This window comes from Manduca sexta, chromosome 21 (genome assembly GCF_014839805.1).
Source record: "Manduca sexta isolate Smith_Timp_Sample1 chromosome 21, JHU_Msex_v1.0, whole genome shotgun sequence".
Taxonomy (NCBI): Eukaryota; Metazoa; Arthropoda; class Insecta; order Lepidoptera; family Sphingidae; genus Manduca; species Manduca sexta.
The window spans coordinates 4,120,913-4,136,711 of NC_051135.1; the positions used below are offsets into that span (position 1 = coordinate 4,120,913).

Here is a 15,799-nt window from a genome sequence, read left to right on the forward strand (position 1 = left end):
CTCATGCTGTTTCGCAACAGACAATGCATTAACAAAGCCCCGTGATTAAGATGCAATTGCATACTCAACAACAAGGATAGTACTGCGTGTGAAAAAATCTTGCAATAAAACTTCGATCATTTCCTGTTCCGTTCGCCATCAATTTCCACTTACAAATTGACGTGTAATCGAAGTATTCAGATGCGCTAGAATGAATCCTGTCCGGTATTTCTATTATTCAACGCTCGTGCAATGCTCATGTTAATTAAACGGAATCAGAAAGCATTATATTCGATAATATCTATTTGTTCATTGTTACGTTTTGCATAATTCACTTTTTCTGCTCCGTAAGACATAATTGTAATATTACGTGTATCGATTAAACTAATTTTACTAGACTATGTATCGTGGTTCCTTAATCGTAATAATAAATCGAAAACATAATATAGCCAGAAGTAAAGTTACCGGTGGTAGGCTATATTTAATATCCGCCCGGATAACGACCACCGTACACAAGGTGTTAAAACCCGCCATAGTGTCCCACGTAAATGTGTCGCATTCCAGGACCAGCCTATGTATATCCGGTCTCACCAGGCCGGCATAATTGTGTCCGCTGTCAAGGGATAATCATCTTTCGTCAGTCGACATTCTCTTGGACACTATTCCACTTACAATCATGTGCATAAAGGTCATTTTGCCTTGCACGTATAAAAAAACTTTATCTCCGTTAATCATCGCCAGTGTTATAAATAAAACTGTTTAAATTTCGTTTCCTTATATAACTCCTCATGGCATTCACATAACTCGCTTAAGCATTTAATGTTGTAAAAACCGAATGATACACGTTTTTAGCACACGACCATATTTTTGCGCATTAAAAAATCTCACCCATGCGTAAGCAATGGAATTGTATAAAAAAGCCCTGAGCTGTATAGCATTTGGTTGTAGAGCAATCAAGTCCCAGATCTATTGGGATATTTAAGCTCTTTCAATTTAGGCTAACGAGAGCAACGTTTGGCATACTCCATTGCCTTCCATTTCCGTATTGGGATATCAATATTTATCGATTCTGAATAGGCTATTAAAATACATAGAATCATACATGAATGCGTTCCAGCTTGCATAAACTGGACGATGGATTTAAAACAATACTTTTCTACTGATTGGCATTACCTGTAAATTAAGAATGGGCACTTGTCTACAATGCAGGATAAAGAAACAATCAAATTAGTTAACATTGTCATAGATTTTTCTTTTTCGCCAAGTTTACTACAAAAAATATTGTGCTACGCACCTCATCGTAAACCTTTAAACAACTACATCGAAATTCATCCTCAGATATCAATATATATCATAAAAAGGTAAGAGGAAAACTAAAATTAATCCTAATCCATTCTCAGATATCTATATATAGTATAAAAACGTTGTGGAAATCGAAAATTAATACTCTGAAATATTAATAGCAAACTCTTATAACAACAAAATAATAAAATATAACCACTCGTCCATATAAACATATAAATTTTTAGTATACTTTCCAAAAACCAATTCCTTATTCAAGCCGCTTATCCTATCACTTTGTGGAAAGACATGCGTAAAATTGAACAAACCAGATAGCCCAAAATCCTTTACATTATTATATCCTTTACATATTAAAGGATATTATAGGACTTCCAACTAAACCGCACAAATGGTTAATGTAATTTTGATGACCCGAATTTGTCACTGGATTCTCGGGACTAACCATTGTCTTTTACAAATTTAAATCTATAAACTGGTACAATTATATGAATATACGCTGGTTTTTCGAGGGAATACAAAGATATTATTGTAGATACAACGATCTCATGTATTAAAGTCTTACATTAGAATAATGAACCAAATTAAATATAAAGGTTAATTTATTCCATAACACAGACAGTGGATCTTTTATTTCGGAAAGGACTTTCACATGGGCGAAACCGCGTGCAAGAGCTAGTAATTTAACAACTTTCAAACTTGTTTTGCATTTAGACTTATACACTAGAGACCAGCTGTATCTATGGCAATCGAATGCAAATACTATTTAACTCATTCCCATTCCAGAACAAAATGTGTCGAGAAATTTCCTATTAGCGCTATAATGGGACGCTGCGGCAAAGTCTGACGAGCCCTGTAATGTCTGATTTATATAATGAAAGCAAATGTTTCCTCAAAATAAAGATACTTGGAGAGTCAACGCTAATGGCTAATTGATGTTCGGAAGGAAATCATAGCTGCGTAAGAACTTGACTTACTGAATAATAACAGTAATAGTACTAAAACGATAGCATAATAAATTATAGTAATAATAATAACTAAACAGTAATTTTTCATTTCTGATATTTTACAGCCATAAAAATAAATGTGTCAATGCAAAAAAATCTGTATGCATAAAATATAAGAACAAAGAAGGTTCGGTCACAATAACAATACAAACAAAGAATTTCTTTATAAAACCAATTAAAACATATTTTAGAGAATGTTTGATTTGACAAAAGCAAATTATTGTGCCTTTTCTAGCAGCTATATATCGAGCTAAATATAGTCATCAGAGCCACTCGGAAGTGAATTAATTTGAAGTCAAATGATAAATTCTACCACATTTAAAATATTAAAAAGAAGGTCTGACTTTTACTATACACCAATAAAGATTTAAATTTAATAACATATATTTTATATATTTGAATAAGATTGAATTAATAAACATTACACTACCTTAATACCTCTTATGATGTTAATACCTACAAAACATCTTCCGTGTTCCGTCCTAGCATATTACAAGCTTTCACAATAAATATCCCAAAACAAAATACGTGGCCGTGGTGACACTCGACTTTGGCACATGAGAATATAGCGTGAACAAAACAAAAGCGTTTATTATTAGCTAATAATATTATAATGGATCTCATATGTATTACATAAACTGACTGTGAGAAGCAAATAAATAGAGACAATACGTTTCTTTAAGAAAGTAGATATACTACATACGCTCCTCAACAAACTCTTTAGGTATGGTAGAAGTATTTCGTAATAAAAAATATAGTAACTAGGCATAGCTCGCGACTCCGCCTGCGTCTAAGGCATTTATCGGTGACAATATCCAACTACATCCCTTGGAAAAATCAAAATTAGTTTAGTGGTTGCGGTATTTAATTCTTAAAAACATCAACCCAGGTTCACAAACTTTAACATCTAACTTCTTACCTACTGCGTACCTTACAGAGATCAAAATTAGTACAGTGCGGCGTTAAATCTTAAAAACATCTAAAGATGTTGAACTTTAGCATCTTACTTCATATCTTACTAACCTTGCGGAAGTTTGTGAAAATATTTGGATGTTTGTTAGAAGTAAACGCAGAAACAACTGAACAAATTTTGATGAAATTTGGCACACGGGTAGACGATATCCTGGATTAACAAAGAGACTACTTTTATCTCGGTAATTTACTCCCAAAGGAACTAATGGAATATTCTAATTTTATTTATTTTTTAATGAAAATAATCAGATTTTTTAAATAGGTGGCGCTGATGTCGTAGTCTTTTAAGGGCTTGTGTAGCGGAAAAGGATGTTTACGCGGGTGAAGCCGCATGCGACACCTAGTTTACAACATTAGGAACATATATTGAATTTGGGCCTTCTGTAGTAAGAAACAAATTCCCAAAGTAAACAAATTGAATACCTTTAGTTCGCTCTTCCGACACAAAGCAACGAAAGATATTACCAGATTGATTAAATTACATGCCTTTGTAAGCTTTCTAGTTTTCTTTGACTTAAATATCTGACCTAACACCAAAGGTCAGTAGAATTACGTAATTGGAGAAATTAATTTAAATAAATAATTTCATTATACTAACCTCCATTATTTATCACACAATTTCTCTGTAATGGACCGACAGCTGTTGCTAACTGCTCATCAATTAAACTTTTTGGCAGATAAATTAATGGTACTAATGTTATAAATTACGATGAACATTAAATGATAATTAATGACTCGATAGACTATATCCTTAATCGCAACAGACTGCAGTTCGGAGTATTAGGTATAGAGAGGCATAAGTGAATCTCATTTAAATTATTCAAAAGTCTCAGGTATTTAAATGGGAGAATGATTTCTATCACAACGAGTATCTCAAATATACTACATACACACCCATACACGTTACATAGTTTTATCCCCAAAGGGTTAAACGAAGGGGCAAATTATGCACCGCCATGTGTATTCCGTCCCATTACGTGATGTTGGGCGAGCCTATCGCTATATCAAACACAAATAGCAAACTCCGAGTTGATTCTCAAAATTATATAAATAAAAAAAATCAGTTAACCCGAAACGAACCCGATACCTCAGCACAGCAGTCTTATTGCTATACAACTATGCCACATGTCTAAAACGTAACCTAGACTTAATTTCTAAGTTTTATCAGTGTCCTATCGCTATGCGAAAACTTTTAAATTCGACATAGAGCTCGGTGACTTCCGAGCTCTAGATCCTGAATCGATGCGTTGTAATTATCGCACGTACGTAATGAACTCGTCTTCGTCGGATTACCAACTCCAATCACGTATTTCTCATTTCATTAAGTCCACTCGTAAATTACGTTTTAACGAACTAAGCCGTGAACCTAAATACAACTTGCTTACTTTTGAATATTTTGTTCTTTATTTACGTAATTGCAATTCTTTAAGGCTGATGTAAGCTTAATTATATATTTAAACAAAAACGTACATTAAAAATCGATTCAGACGGCGAAAAAATTATGTGTTGAGGAAGAATATAATGGGTTTCATATAACATATCTGTATAATTATAGTGTAGTGTTCGCTACCTTAAAATGAGAAAATTAATGAATGATTGTGGTTGCAATAAACCATTCACAAAATATGTAATGTAAGTTCAGAGTACAAATCTTATCCTAAGTATTCCCCAATCAGGATTAGTTTGTCTAGGGGTCTTATAAGAGCAACAGAAGTGAAAACAAGCTTTTTTTTAGTTTTGTCTGTCTTTTTGTACACGTGTCACGCAAAAACACCTACATGGTATTTAAATTTTGACAGATATATAGTTAGAGATTTAACTTAATATATAGAGTCCATTAAGCGGCGATAGCCTAGTTGGTTGTGGAACGGTCTACCGAGACGAATGTCCGCAGGTTCAAATCCCAAGGGCAGACACCTCTGATTATTCTAAAAAAATATATGTGTATTCTTTGTAAATTATCGCTTGCTTTAACGGTGAAGGGAAACATCGTGAGGAAACCTGCATACCTGAGAAGTCCTCTATAGGAATTTCGAGGGTGTGTGAAGTCTACCAATCCGCACTAGGCCAGCGTGGTGGACTAAGGCCTAATCCCTCTCAGTAGCAGAGGAGGCCCGTGCTCAGCAGTGGGCAAGTATATAATACAGGGCTGATATTATTATTATTTATTATTATTATAGTGTCTATTAGACTATCCCGAGAGAATATAAAGAGGGAATTATATCCCGAAAAACGTTTGCGGAGCCGCGAGCAGAGGCTAGATAACAATAAACAATAATATAACAATAAACAATATTGATGAATTAGTCTGGAACATTTATATTCGCGTAGAGTAAATGTACAACTAAAACGATTTTTTTCCAATAAGTAAACCACATCACGTCCAAAACTGATAAATAATTTAGAGAAATTCAACAAAGCCCTTTATTTACGAGCATTTATATAATTTAGTAGTTGGACTATTATCGTCAAAGCATCAAGATAAAAAATGTGTTTGACGTTCTAAGCCGACGTCGTGTACATAAATCTTTTCTGTTAAAAAAATCAATAGAATCATTAAGGCGTAACACAGACGTTGTCACCAACAAACACTACACATTACTATGAAATTTACAATGCCGCTTCAACCACTGACAGTTTTATAGTAATGTAGTGTTTCCCGACAACAACTTAACAGCGTCTGCGAGTCACCTAAAAATAAATTAGCTGCTGCAATTTAAAAAATGTTAAACGCTATTTATTTACTATGTTCGTATAACTATCAATTTATATAAAGTCCATTAAATAGTAATGAATAATGCAAGTACTACACATAATTGTTGTTAGTCAAGAACCAAACGCAATCACGTGAGTCAAGTTATTTGAGGTCATGAGTACTATGACACGATCTCAAGTCCTATATAATATCAATAGCTATCTAAACTTGGACTGGTTTTTGACAGCGTTAAGAAATGTTTTTATAGTGTAGTAAAAATTACTGACTTTTACATTGTGTTATATCTATGGGTATTTCTTTACTGTAGTAAGTTACTAAAAAATCATAAATGCAGATTGCTGCCTGATTTATATGACTCGTATGATATTAATATTAGGTAAAATTATGTTAGCTAATTTGTTACCTTAAACATCATACATTTATATTGATTGTAAACACGAAGGGCATTTGATGAAACAAGCTGTCTAAAGTTACCTTATCAAGTTGTGTCAACACTTTTCATTCAAGCACCTAAATTATTCTCAAATCGTTGCCTTCTGGTGACGTGTCCAATGAAAGCAATTTGGAAGCTGATTTTTAGAAATACCAACATAAATTGGAATTATTGATCTTTTTTAAACGATAATAGCCTTTCTGTTTCGCCTATTGTTGGTTGTTTTTGTGCACCTTCCACATTCTAATTTTAAATTATTCAATAGGTTTCGCAGTCGAGATACATTGACGTATATTCTACCAATATAGGGGAGCGTTGGCGATGCAAATAGTTTTTAGTAAAATTTTGTTTTTTTTTTTATTATTTTAATTCCGATCCCTCGATAAAATGTTATTTTTTGTAGGTACTTACTTGTCACTTGAGAGTTAGTCGTATGTGAATAAATAGTTTTCTTATAACGCCTTTGTATTTTAACTGGTTGAGAACTGGCTCATCATCAACAAGTAATCTATATCGATGTCGACATACTTCAAATTATTTGGTAAACGTAGATAAATAAAAACTATTTTAATTATAACCGTTACTTATTCAAATATACTATAACATTTACATAAAATTAATTTAGTGTAAAGATCTTATCAAATGCCCTATCCTTAAACTTTTCCAAATCTCACACAGCTACGTTTACCTCAACATGACGATCGTTATGACCACGGACTTCCCACATTACCTTCACCGAAATGCGTTATTTCCTGTAACGGTTCCAATAAACCTCGAAAGTATTTCAATAAGTCTATATTTATAACTGCCATAACACGTATCATAAAGGACGGGGAAATTTATCTTTTCTACCTAAAAGCGCAATACATCGCTTTGTCCGTCTTCGCTTTCTATATTCTGGCGTCTGGCTTTAAATAAGATACCATCTACATTTGGACTACATTTTCTACGATCCTATCACAAAAGTCCATTCTGACATGTTCGATCCGATTTAGTTTCAAGTTTGATCGTTCCATTTTCTAAGTCAGAAATCTTTTCTAGGGTTCATTCACAGTTCCCTGCCTTAAAAATAAATATAAAATTAATTATGTATTATATTGCTACTGCTCTACCTATTCAAATAGAAATATGAAACACTAGGACGTCTTTTTTAAGGTTGCTTTAATTTTCAAACTATCATTGCACCTATCATTTATCAAAAGGAAGTTGTTGAAACTTCTTCGTAAGCATGCAAATTTCATAAAATGACCCAAATTAACATTAAACAACATTTTAAGTATCTCGTAACTACATACATATCTAAACCGTCGCCTAATTACAAAATATAACAAATACATAAGAATTCATTGTAGCATGACCAAACTAAGGCAAAAAGAAACAAGGACAACTACAAACTATTCATTGCCCAGTAACTACGTTCCCCACACAAAAAGTGTCCATGCAATTAAGTCTTTCACGACTATATGCAATTCAAAAATCAATATAAGGAACAAATAAAAAAACATGTAAATTCGAAAGTAGTCCATATTTCATAACCACATTCGCAATAATTAATATTCAGGTTTATTGTAAAAATAATAATGTGTTGCATTTGCTCATATTGAAATATTAAAGTCCTTTTACCAAAATCTCCACAATCATTTGTGTATTACTAGTAATTTGTAAATTGCGAGCGTTTGATTGGGCTGCGTTCGCGTGAAATATATTTTCCAGTATAAACAGTATCATAAATATATTGTAATCCAAGAAATAATCTGGACATGGTCTATAAATTGTGTGCCTTACTTCATCTAAAATCTTTGAACAATGTCTACTTTTAATACTCACAAACATCCAAACATCTTCACAAACTTTCGCATTTACATAACCAAGTCACATAATTATCATCATTGCATAATAAATTTATCCAAACCATATGCGAAAGTTCAACAAAGCTATTGTGTCTGTTAGGTCTTCAATAAAACGTATCCGCCAGTGCATCGTCCGACGTGTGGGACGATTGTTTCTATGCGGAACCGGTTCTACGCAATCGTAGCTGCACTTCGATCTTTCTAAATTTATACTTCATTTCATTGCATCTAGATTATTATTAAACATTACTTTCATACACATGATTGCTCTTGTATTGTGTAAAAAATGTTTGCTCATCACCACATAACAACTTTGACCAGAAACGACTGTAAATATGAATGCTATCACGATTTGTAATAGCTGATTTTGTACATTGCACTATAGCTAGTACGTCATGTGACGAAGTTTCAAGGCTCAAGGAAAGGCACATGTGACCAACGAACTTGGTTGTCGGTTAATGAAAGCGCAATCGTTGCGCAAATGACCGCATTTGGACCCTTATACCTCAATTAAATTCAATGTTTAACCTTTCATATATTATGTAAACACGGTGGTGGTAGTAATAAGGGACTTTCTCCGCGAAACCAAAAAAAAAAAAAAAGGTCTCTCATATGTGAGACTCCGCGTGGGTAGGTACCACCGCAATGTCTATTTCTGCCGCCAAGTAGCAGTGTGTTGTTTGTGGTTTGAAGGACATTGAAGCCAGTGTATCTACTGGACATATTAAGACTTAACATCTCATTTCTCAGGATGGCGAGCGCAGTGAAATACCAAAATAATACTATATGTAATTAAAGGTGTTGGATGGTGTTTCTACTTTTTATGGGCGGTCGTATCGCTTACGTTCAAGCAAACGGCAAGCTCTTCTCGTCATTCAAACAATAAGAAAAAACCTGTTAAACATTATCAATTGGTGTCTAGAACAGATATTCAATTTTCGTTTCATTTATTATGCAAGACAGAAAAGATTCGGAGTTCCTTTTAAAAGAAGATTAACTGAATGAAGCTGACAGCATATAGGTATACTTTCCTTATGGCTTCGATATAATGTCGATAGGCAGTTATCAATATCACTAAACTTAGAAGCTTATTTTCTAATCAGAAAATATCAAGTTCAATGCAATGAATACCCAGCACGTAAACTACCACGATTATCCTTAAAATATGTTTCCCTAAACGTGACTTTGCCTTCAAAATATTCATTTAATTATTCTGTGTAATATAATATTAACAGCTACTTTTTCAGAAACCCTCTTTAAGAAGGAATTTAAGTAATTATTCAGTTGAACATTATGCCCATTGCATAGGATTCACGACATACAGGCATGTAGAGTACTGTACTGTAGTAGCAAAATTATTAAAACTCATGTGACTGCTATGATTTGGTAGTAAATGTATAACCTTTTTCAAATAAATCGGTTCCGAATTAGTTATGGCCTCAAATCGCAAATATTTATTTTAGCGTGTCACCCAAACGATTGATATACAAGGTTTATTTCGTAATATGTGTAACATACACAAAGCGGCGATAGCCTAGTTGGGTGTGGAACGGACTGCCAAGACGAATGTCCGCAGGTTCAAATCCCTAGGGCACACACCTCTGACTTTTCTAAAAAATCACGTGTGTATTCTTTGTGAATTAATTGTTCGCTTTAACGGTGAAGGGAAACATCCTGAAGAAACCTGTAAAAATTGAAAAACTTATGTTTTTAGCCTTTGCGTGTATGATGATCTCTAACCAGAATAATAAGTTACACTCAGTATTTATAGACCAACGCCCTTCGATTTACACCATTATGTCCTTTAGAAGTCAATCACACGATTTTATAAATTCAACTCACCACATACATTAAGATTGATATTCTTGTAAAAAATGTATTACGATAATTTACATTATCACTTAGATAAGATATGATAATAATACATTATTTTATGCAAACATTAACAATATTTCACATATTTGCATTCATTTATGCAAGGCATTGCATCTCCGAAATACAAATTAAATAGAAATAAATTAATTTAATTCAATATTGAATATTTTGTTCACGTAATTAATTCACTAATGACTTCGTGACTATCATATTAGCGTTATGTTTGTAAAGTTTTGCAAACAAGGACATTAAAATATGCATATACAAAAACTAGCTAATTTTTCAAGATAACATTTTTATATAATGTTCATATTATACATCTTTTGTGTGTCGTGTTTACAAGCTGAAATTACAAACTATTACAATTTACTTATCTGTAAGTTATTTTGTAAAAAGTGTTTACCTACCATGAATTTCATCATTACATCATTACACCATACCTTTAAAATAAAACTATTTTAGTATTTTATCGCGGTTTATATATTATAATTTTCTCCCGACGTTTCGAAGACTGTAACCTTTGTGGTCACAGGGCGGACCGCCTAGAAGGCTAAAAGGCGTAAAATAGTTTTATTTTAATACCACGAATTTCATTAGTAGCAGAAATTAGTGCTCATGAATTTACGACAGGTCAAGTTATTCTTACGGACATCCATCCGTCTTTTGCAAGAAATCTCCGAGAAAGTGTGGCACAACTGTGTCAAGTCCATAAACAAAATAATAAATATTCATAATATTTGCACTAGATGTAACAAATAGTTGGACAAATAAATAGAAATCATGTAGTATAATTGATTAACATATAGCTATAAATATTTTATTTTATAACTCCGTATGTTATACAATATACTTATTGTATCTTTATATTAATACAAGAAGAAAATCATTATACCCCTTAAGCACATTGCACACACGGAGGAGTGTGATAGCCACGATTAAAGTCAATCTATAGGAGTGCAGAAAAATAAAATTAATCTATAATATGCGTTACAAATATATTGAATTCGACAATCGAATCTCGACAAATAGTGTAAATACTCACAAAATTTACCCTAAATAGGTAGATCTTTCCCATCAGCGATATATCTCTATAGGTCAGCTTTTACTTAGTAATATTGTTCTAATCATTTTCATTATGCTATCTTACAGATAATTATATTGGATTTAATTTTAAAGAAAAAAATGCAACGAAATTTTATTCGATGAAATGCTACAATAATAAATCTGGTACAGAAAAAAAAGTTGCTTAATAAAACTTACGAAAATCTGCATAACTCGCATTTAATTTGTAAAGAAACACGATACGTCTGCTCTATAATATGTAGATCTCAGATTAGTAACCATAATAGAAACAGTACTGACTATTAGAGAAACTTGTTTATGCGTCATCGGAAACTACAAATATTATGTAGCCCCCGCAATTAAACACCGATGTAATTGATGATAGTAATGATGACATTTTACTATGATAAATGACTGTCGCTATGTCGATATTCATCGTCTAGCAACTGTTAGTTCATGTATTTAATTGTCCATTTATACTATACTAGCTTTTACCTATTACCCTCCCGCGGGATTTATTTTTCCCGGGATTGATATTTTCCTCTCTCTCTCTCTTCTCAGGAGTAACGTAGCCTCCTATTAGTGAAATAATTTTCAAAATCGGTACAGTAGTTCTAGAGCTTAACCCTACTGTATTCCTCTTTCAAGATATGTAACCAATGCTTCAAGCACTTAATAAATTTCTTTACATACATTATGCACAGGGTTCACAGTTTAAACTGACACATATTTATTCTAATATTACTGTTACATGAATGTTGTCTAGCGCATTTCTGTTGAGTAACTTCAAATCTAACCCCATTACGTTACCATGTTCAGTTGTACTTATCTAGATAGCATATCATTTTTGATTACGTGTGTCGATTCACTGTTACTTTACTGCATCCTCATTTATCATGGAAGCTACAGCTTTCAAATTAATTTACGAATAAATACATCATATTATTATCTATACATTAAGTGAAATCTATCTTTTCACAAATATAAAAATACATATCCTTCTTCTTATTTAAATTAAGCGTTATTGGTTTTTCGTCGATACTAAAGTACCCCCAATTACAAACAGACAATTAAAAAACGTTTTAATACGTGCAGTCAACGATGAGCAGATTATTTGTAACTAAATAAAATGATTATTTACCAAATCTGAAGTAGTCTAAGCAATAAACTCATGCACTGTAATAAAAAATTTCAAAAGCAGATATCATCGAAGTCATAAAATGATGCAAGCTCGGTTAAAGTGCAACGATTCATTTCGGATATATTTTCATATGCAAGCATGCCACGCTTTAACCTATTACGTGTATCGAAGTTACATAATCTTTTAATATCAATAATAGGAACAACATCCCACGACGCGCCTTGTCTACATTTCTTTAAACAGCCATCTTACACAATAATGTTAATTTTTTGTATTAGACAGCATATAGACAATTGCAGTGTATTATGTAAGATCATTTTTGTGCAAATATTCTACATAATCTATATTATAAATTACTTAACTGAATGACTGGAAGACAAACTGCACAGCTTGATCTTGCCTAGAATATTGCAAAAGAGTTAATTATAGAGAGAAATAATTTTAAAAGTTCATCTTCGAAGAACGTTCTTGTTATTTTGTTAATGGCAAATACCACCGCCTTCATAGTTTTTTAAAGCAATATGTTACATCAAGTGCGAAGTTTTCGTGAAGATAGGCTATAACAACAAGTAGAGCCATATTGTAAAAAGATAAAAATGCCGTAGATTTAAATACTTAAGTCCAAATAGGATGTATGGGTGTTATTACTATCTGATTTAAACTATTTTTCATTACCTATTTTAAAAAAATCTCTTTTAATAATTCGTGTATATTTTATCGCTTCGTTTCTGCTGTGCAAAAATATTTTTTTTACTTATACGCAATAATAAAAGGGGATTTTTTACATATTTTGTCTTGCATATGTTATGACGTTCTTACTCATCATTTGACATGCAAATTGTCGCGACAATGAGATTTACCCCAATATAACCTATTGTTTATACTAACTAGCTCCATATAAAAACACAACCAATAAAGTTTTATGTTCGAAAATAGTATATTGTTTAAAAATCACTTAGTATTATATGATATCAGCAATAGAACTCCCTTATAAAATGTTATAGTGTCGTAAAACTTTTGTCTGAGTAAGCAGACGAATGGAGGCAAGCAACTATAGGTAGATGTCCGACAGTTAACATTTTATTAATAACAACGCGGGTAAACATCAATTCTATTCTTTTAGTAGGTACAATACTAACATTATTACCTATGATCTGCCGTCTATATGTCACTCTGATCTGAAATAGCTCTTTTCTGTATCGAAATTGCTTAATGTTACGCCAAAATTATCCACGCTTACTATCTTATTTTTTTACTAGAACAGATAATGCAAAGGAAATATATACCTCAGTTAGTTATAATTAAAAAGTAACTTCTTTTCTTTTTGTAACAACCGCAAGAACGAATTAGTTTAAAGATTTTTAATGATTTACTTGTTATTTCGTCCTTCCGTGGCCTAGATTTTGTATTGGGATTTCCCCGTGACGCTATATGCAAATTAACAAAATAAAGTCGATATTAATTTTAACATACAATTTGTATTGAAGAAATCTGATATAAATACTTCTTTAGTATATATACAATATACATCATCTTAGCCTATAATCAGTACATGTAGGTACCGCATTTTATGCCTAAAGAGACTCTAAATCATATTTGTATACATATTTAGGTCAGCATAAGTTAGGTCTCCAGTAAAAATTCATCTCTTTGATTCTCAATGGATGAGCGCAGTATTCCGAACCTACTTGCTCCAATAAGTATTTATCTTGTAAAACAAAGCCTACAAAGGTCCGCGAGACCTCCGTTTCGTTCAAACAATGTATTGACATGAACCGTTTTCAATTTGTAGTATTTGAATATAGCGGTCGTAATGTCGGATTAGGGAAAGATCGATATTTATGTGTATTGTAGCCTTAGAATACTGTTAGGTTCAATCAGTTTATATGGCAAATATAGAACAGCTTCCTCATAAAACCAAGACTTATAGATTAACCAATGTTTCCGGAAAAATACTAAAATAATATGAAAAAAAAGAAGATAAAAAAGGCGCTTCATTTTGAAAATAATTTTTGAAAACATAATAAATTTATATTTTTTTAATGTTATGTGTGTTTAAACTCCAAAGGGATAGAAAAAATGTTTATTTAAATATATTTTATTTCCTAATATATTCTAAACAACGCTAAATTGATCTATATCACACATCTTTCACAATCCGCTTGTTTTCTAATCAGCCGTAACTGTGCCGAGGAAAAACGTGCGAGAGCGAAAAATAATAAGCCATTGTGGACGATAATGAGAAAGTCAATTGACATTGCCTCAATCGGTACACTTCCAACTATGTACGTAAATAAGTTATTCACAAATCACAACGCAGTGTTGAAATCACCAATGGATTGCAAAACAATATCGTATCGGAAATAATCTTACAATTGTTCCTTAATTACAACATCGACTCAGTAAATATCTCCTTTGTGTTAAATAGAATATTAATTAACGTGTATTCTTTTATGTTTTATTACTTGTTAGCCAATTCCCGTTATTGATAACTATTTTTAATTTTCAAAATTATTAAATATATTTTTTTGGAAATAATAAAACATGTTAATTAATTCTATACTCGTAGTACATAATTAAGTATAGCAGTTCTTGCGCTATTTCATCTCACATGAAAAGCGAAAAGCTAAATTACCGGATACAGGTTTATTAAAGTACCATATCCATTAGGTTTATTTTTTTTTATGTAGACTATTTTTGCGAACATAAAAATAATATTCATTCATGTAATATAAACATTCCTGTTAACACATCCATTCATGTTACATTTAGTTATAAATGTACTAGATATGTTAAAATAAATACTATAATTATTGACAAAATATTATCCGTGACCTACAGAAACAAATAAAAATCTTCCTAATTATATAGTTATATACTAACACCGCGATAGAATCCGAAAATTAGTTTAATTTCAATGTTTAACATTCGCGTAAACATAAGAAATAATTATATAGTTACCAAAGACATATATTTATCATCATATAAATAACGTTAAATACATACCTGTAAAAACTTTTTAATACAAATTCCACTATTAACACTTTTTACACAACAATAATGTCAACAATGCTGTTGCGCCGTGCATTCAATTTTGGCGCTAAATGCGCACGCGCAGTCTCAACAGTGTTACCACTACCGCGCCACTAGTCACTAAGCCGCGCGAAGGGGAGCATGGGGTTTTATATGACCAACAAGCGGGGATGAAAAAAGACTGCACCGAAATGTTAATTGCTTTATAATATAATTAAACATAATATAATAAGTGCACAAACTACTTTCACCTACTTTAGTCAGAATCAGTAATTTTGCTATTTATATTCTTAATAAAATAAATTATATCTGATTTGTGTTTAACAAGAACAACAATACAACAAATTTATGAAATCTTCTTCCATAATTTATAGAACAATTAAACAATATTTAAAATCTTCAATGAAATAAAAACCGCCATGCACAGATCAG

At 32.1% G+C, this 15,799-nt stretch overlaps 1 protein-coding gene across 1 annotated transcript in view; it reads right to left on the minus strand.

Moving 5' to 3' along the window:
- Positions 1-15,474, minus strand: part of LOC119190081 (peroxidase-like) — a 61,936-nt gene extending 46,462 nt beyond the window's left edge. Inside the window, exon 1 of the mRNA XM_037441135.1 lies at positions 15,341-15,474. The gene's annotated coding sequence lies outside the window, so the exon portion shown is untranslated. The remainder of the gene's footprint in view (positions 1-15,340) is intronic.
- Positions 15,475-15,799: the final 325 nt, after the last annotated feature.